The sequence below is a fragment of the Sarcophilus harrisii genome, chromosome X (genome assembly GCF_902635505.1).
Source record: "Sarcophilus harrisii chromosome X, mSarHar1.11, whole genome shotgun sequence".
Taxonomy (NCBI): Eukaryota; Metazoa; Chordata; class Mammalia; order Dasyuromorphia; family Dasyuridae; genus Sarcophilus; species Sarcophilus harrisii.
Genome location: NC_045432.1, coordinates 7,022,074 through 7,028,115, shown reverse-complemented (window position 1 = coordinate 7,028,115; position 6,042 = coordinate 7,022,074). Strand labels below are relative to the sequence as shown.

Sequence of the window (6,042 nt, the reverse complement as noted above, 5' to 3'; positions counted from 1 at the left end):
TGTCAGTATTTTACCTCTCAATCTATTTTATTCCTCGCTTCCAATACCTGCAGCTTCTTGTTCCCAACATACCAACTTAGAATTACTTTAAAATCAACCCATACTTTAGTTCGTGAGATTTCCTGAGATCTGCCTAGATCTTCCATTCCATCTTCTTTCCTTTAGTGAGCCAGCAGTTAAGCGCCGAATCCTTGCTCGACCTTGAACGTTTTTTCCTTCTCTCCCTCCTGCCCCTTCTCCCCCCAAAGCTGAAGCTGTTCGCTAGAGGGAGAGGCAGAGAGAGCAAGGTTGTGCCAACCTTTCCTGCCTAACCCACTGCCTGCAACCCAGAGGCTGGGCTCTCATCTCCGATGCGCTCGCTAACTTCTGACACGGAGAGAAGCATGAGCAGGCGAACAGACACACACACAGACCCGGGGCTCTGTTTTCTTGAGGTTCCTAGCTAACGTCCCCACATACGTCTTTGGACGCTCCTGCCCCATTTTACAACCTGGTCTCAAACCAAGTTATTAGCGGAGGCCCTTCGTTAACCCCCCCCCCCAGGGTCTCCTTAGAAAGCGCTTTCCCGCTGGGTCAGTAGCCGTCCGCCAAAGCAGCTTCTAGGAGGGCTAGTCCCGCGGCCTCCCTTGACCCAGCCAATAGAGCCCAGACTTTCCAAGCTCACCTCGGGAACACGTGTGACTTTTCAGACCGCCGCCCCGCCCCCCGCCCCGCCGCTGGCGCGTCAGGACTCTTTCTCCTATTTGTCTTCGATTCCGCTTCTCCCTGAGCATCTCTGCCTCGGGCGTTGGTCTTAGGTCTAAACTCTAAGTACATGTTGGCTACCGCTCAACATACTCCCAGCTCACAGAGACCTCGAGAAATTAAAATACAGAAGAGGAAGTTAAACGTGCTTGGAGGTTCCAGCTGCGGAAGTTCTTCACCTTATCTTTACTACGTCACCTGCTGGAAGTCCTTCCACTACACACACACGCACGCACAGAGGGGTCCTGTCCCTGATCTCCGTGGGGGTCTGTGACCCATCGCTATGGGGGGGGGTCTGGATTCTTGCCCGCCATGACGGTTCTCTGACCTTTCTGTCCCTTGGGAGTCTCCAACAACCACCTCCCCGTGTGTTCTCTGTCCTTGGTCTCCACAAGGGGGCGCCCTCCCGGGGGGGGCGATTGAGGACCTGGCTAAGGGGGGAAGCCCCGAGAACCTGTAACAGTGTCCACGTGACCCCCGGGGCCCTGCTTCTGCCGCCCCGCCACAGCGGGCGCCCAGCGCCGCGGAGAGCTGAAGGGCGCTTTGTACGTCGGTGCCGCCTCGCCCTGAGGAGAGCTAAGAGGCCCGAGGCCAGGCGGGCAGAACTCAGAGGAGCAGAAATCGGCCTCAGGGCCACAGACCCGCCGCCCGCGCTGCAGACAGCGGTGCTCGCGGGGCAACGTGCGCGTTTCTGTAAACAACCGCAGGCCTCAGCACTCGGAGGGATGCCCAGTCCCTCCGTGTGCCTGCCCGCCCTTCTGATCCCCACAGGCTCATGGGGCGCTATGTCAGAGCCCGATTCTTGTCGTGCAGCAAAACAAGCGTTAGGGCACGTGCGCTTACGTCGCATTGAACTTATATTTTAGCCTGTTTCACATGTATTTAATTAACATCCTGCCATGGGGGGAGGAGGAGGAACATTGGAAGCAAAGGTTTGGCAATTGTCGATGCTGAAAAATTACCCAGGCACACAACTTGTCAATAAAAGCTATGATAAAAATTGAAAACAAACAAACAAAACAAAAACCAAGTATACTCTGGCCAGAGGCGGCCGCCCGCGTGCCCACCGACCAGCGCCCGAGCGACAAAAGCCCACGGGATGGGGTGGGGGCAAAGATGCTCGGCGGAGGGGCGCGGCGAAGGCAGCAGGCGCGCGCACATACACGAGCGCAGCCCGACCCCGACGCCGACGTCGCCGCCCACGCTCCTCAGCCGCCGACGCTACTTCAGGCGACACACTTCCGCCTCTCGTTCCTTGCTGCTCCGCACCACGAGGGCGGTGGGGCGGCGAGCCAGGAGCCGAGCCGGAGCCGGAGCAGGGGTAGGATGGGCCGGGGCCGCCCAGTTCTAGCCCCCGAGGAAAAGATTCGGTGGCTGAGGAGCCGCCTCGCCCCCACTCCCACCGAGACTCTCCCCATCCTCCCCAGGCCACTGGGCAGGCCACCCTGCGCCTCGGGTAGCGAGATGTCCTCGGAGGGTCCCCGCCAGAGCAAACCAGGGCCCCGGCCCCAAAGCCAGAGACCGTTGTGTACGCTGTGCAGGAGGCTAGTTTTGAGGCCCAAACAGACCTTTGCCGCCATGTCCTCTCCCGCCATTCGCTTCCTCGGCGTCGCACCCCGAGCCGTCCGAGGCTGAGGCGGCGAGGGCTCCCACCGACCAGCCCCTGAAAGGAGGCAGCAGAAGGGAAAACGGGCGGCCCCGGCCCCTGTCCCATCCCCAGGCCAAGAAATCGGTCTCCTGCAAAGGGGCACTGCCTCTCCCCGCCATGGCCCGTTGACCCTCAGCAAGGCAGTTGAAAGACCCCCGGAGACCCGCACCGAGTAAGGCCGTCAAGTCACTCCCCGGCTGCTCAACCACGGGCCTTTCCCACCCCCAGGCTCCCCTCTCCTCAAAGGGGCCGCCTGCTTTCTCAGGGGCCTCCCCACCCAAAAACTCTGAGGACAGGAGCCTCCTGCCGGCTCCTCGAGGCACAGTGCCCACAGCCAGAAGATGAAGGCCCCTAAACCTGTCTTTAGACGGTGATTTGGGCAGAGAGCTTGATGGCCTCTTGTCCAGAGGCCCACTTTGAGACCACAAAGGACCCATCCCCTCAGGCCAGAGCCCACCTGCCCCAGCCAGGGATGACCACCGGAGGCCAAGGGATCCCTATAGACTGGGATCTCACACCCGCCTCCCAGCGCGGCGGAGGGGCAGGCAGAGCCCGGCGGCCTGAGTTTTGGCCCGGCTGGCCCGGCCATGGCCCCTTGCTGCTCTCCCCCCCACTGGCCAAGAAGCCCAAGCCCAGGGTGTCGGGGGAGGCCGGCCTTCCAGGGAAGCAGGATCGCTCTCTGGCCACGTTCCGGGACCCAGACATAGAGCCATCTCCTCAAAGTCTTCCATCAGACACAGAGTCAGCCCAGCACATCGGCTGTGAGCTCTGTGGGCAGCTTTTTGATAATGCACATGGTCTGGCAAGCCACGCGAACTCCCATCTGCAGGAGATGGGGGTGAGGGAGTGGCACATCAACAACTCGCATTGACACCCGGCCGAAATCTGAAGAGCCAGACCCAGGCTCAGGCCGGGGGGCCTCCTGACCCAACCTCCGGGCCCAAGGCAGGGGCGAGCAATGGGGGGCCCTGGTGACTCCCTGGAGGCTCCAAGTGCTGGGAACCCACGTCCTGCCCCCCTGCCAGGAAGTGGGACCCATCTAGCGACCCCTGGGCCTCTCACTAACCACCCTCTTCTCACCCAACTGCTCGGAGGAAGTTCCGGTCGGCACCACCCTTCAGGAGAAAACTCAAGTCCGAACCGAGGAGAGTGGAGATCAAAAGGAGACGTTGGTTGTAGGCCTGCAGGATAAAGGACGCCCATCTGATGGGCCGGTCACCTCAGAGGACAAGGCACCCCAGAACCTAGGTAAGTGTCCCCTGAGGGAAGGGGGGAGGAGCCAAACCGTGTACTCAGGTCCACAATGGCCAGAGACACTCAGAAACCTGGGACTAGGCCAGGGATGGAAGTGCCCGGGGCCCACCTGGATGCCCAGGAGAGCCAAGGCAAGGGTCCTGTTCCCCCTGAGATGGAGTTGCTAAGTCCCTGCTCCCTACATCTGGCTGGACGGAGGCCGGGGGGGGTTAGTAACTGACGGTGATTGCAGTCACGCCCACAAGTTCTGCCACAAGGAGCTGGATGGGCTGGGCCCACACTTGCCTCAACGGGCCCTTGGAGAGGGCTCTTTGGGGCCTGCAAAGGGCCGGAAACCGGGCCTGGTTTAGGTCCGAGGCACGTAAGTCAGACCCGGAAGAAGGTTGTTTTGGGAAGGGCACTAGATCAGCACCAGCCTGTCCGGGGGGCGGGCCTAGAGGAGGGAGCCCAGTTTTCCCACCCACCATTAGGGGTGCTTGGCACCCCGTGCCTGGGCCCCTTCCCCCTTCCATCTTCCTCTTCCTGTCTCTGCAGCTTCCTGGGCTGAGCCGGTCCAGGACATCCGCTGTCAGCTCTGTGGCGAGTTCTTTAGGGACCGAAGGGGCCTCTCCTGCCCGCGCGCTTCCACCTGCGGCGCATGGGGTGACCGAGTGGTACGGCTCGCCCATTGACAAGCTCCAAGAGATCCTGGAGAAGAGGGCCAACGTGGGGCTCATTAAGAAGAAGCCCACCCCCACCGAGCTGCCCTGTCCCCGGGGGGAGGATGGGCCCAAATCCCTGGGAAAGGGCCTCTGGCCCTGTCTTTAACCCCATTGCCCCGCAATCCTGACAAACCAGGCCTGACTCTGCCAACAGAGGCCAGAAAATGACCCTCTCGCCTCTTCTCTCTGACCCAATTGCCGGTTTCCTCACTCCCTTGAGGACAAACGGCCGCCGCCCGATGACCAACTTCTCCATGGGGAGAAGAGACCAAGACCTGTACATGCCGGGAGCCGCCCATCGAGACGGAGCCCATTCCCAGCCAAAGCTCCCACGCTCCCAGGGAAGCCCGGTGTGAGCTGTGCGGGCTCCATTTTGAGAATCGCCAGGCACTGGCCAGCCACGCTCGGGCTCACCTGCGGCAACTTGGGGTGACAGGATGGCGTTTGAAGGGCTCCCCAATTGAGACCCTGAGGGAGTGGATCAAGCGGAACCCCCAGAAGGGGGGGGCCTACCGCAGCCACATTCCAGGTGGCCGCCCCCCCCTGGGGATGAGCCACCATTCCCTCCCCAAACAAGATGGGGACAAACAAGTGCCCCTCACCTTGGCTCTCAATCGCCTCACACTGACCGATAAGCCCCTGGGAGTGAATCCGGCCAGGGGAAGGGCCGAGGCAGGGAGATGGGGCACAGGACCCCTGGTCGCCTCACCTCCAGCTGTGGTGAAGGCAGAGGAAACTAGTGTCACAATGTCCATTAGGGGTGGGCCAACAAGCCTGGCCTTTCGTGGCGCAGGCGGCCATGACTCTCAGCAGACACTGGTCCCAGGGACAGCCACCTCCCAGCACCCTCCAACTCCCTGCTCCCCCCAAGCGTTCTTTCAGCTTTGAGGGGCCCGTGGTACACCCTGAATGCAGGTTCGCCACAGTGTGCAGTTCAGGGTCCCTCTCCATCCAGAAGAGTGGATTCACCATCTCCAGAGGCACATCCTGGAAAGGAGCTCCTCCAGGGCAGAGCCGAGCCTGTGGCCCCTGAGCAGCCCCCAGAGGCCCAGCTAATGGAGCCTGCAGGAAGCCCTCAAGCCAGCTCTTTCCCTCTCTGGGGGCTTTGCCCTTTCCCTCCCTCAGGTGTGTTTCCAAGAGCAGTCAGCCTTCCCACACTTGTGGGCACTCTTGAAGGGCTCAGCCGCCTTCCCTCCCTGCCCCTGCCTTCCTTCCTGTCTGCCTGAGCACCCATCAATAGTGCATCATCCCCCTGGTCAGGTAGGGTCGGTCTTAGGGCCTTCCCATCCCCCAGATGATGTCCTCAGTGCCCAGACATGCACTCCAGCGCGGGCTTCCTAAGTCAAGGCCTGAGGTCCCTGAGGTGTTCCTGAGAACAATTCAGCTCAAAGGACAGCTTTCTCCCCCAAGTCAAGGCCCCAGAGAGCAGCAGGGGTCTTTAGAAGCCCCTCGCCATCCCTCCCCCTCCTGCCAGGGGTCTATTTCTCCCATCTCATCCCCTTTCACTGTTGCTTTTATGCATAACTCCCCAGAACTTATACTTGTTCACACTAGTTTTGTTAGAGAAGAAAGAGCGTTGATTTTGATTTTGGACTCCTGGGGTGAGTAAAGCCCGGAAGCCATTGACCTTTTAGCTTTTTCAGTGGCCATATTCTGGTTAGGAAAAATGTAAAAAAAAAATTTTTTTTCAAAACC

General features: G+C 60.4%; 1 pseudogene; it reads left to right on the top strand.

Moving 5' to 3' along the window:
- Nucleotides 1–2,783: 2,783 nt before the first annotated feature.
- Nucleotides 2,784–5,235, top strand: LOC116420299 (annotated as a pseudogene).
- Nucleotides 5,236–6,042: the final 807 nt, after the last annotated feature.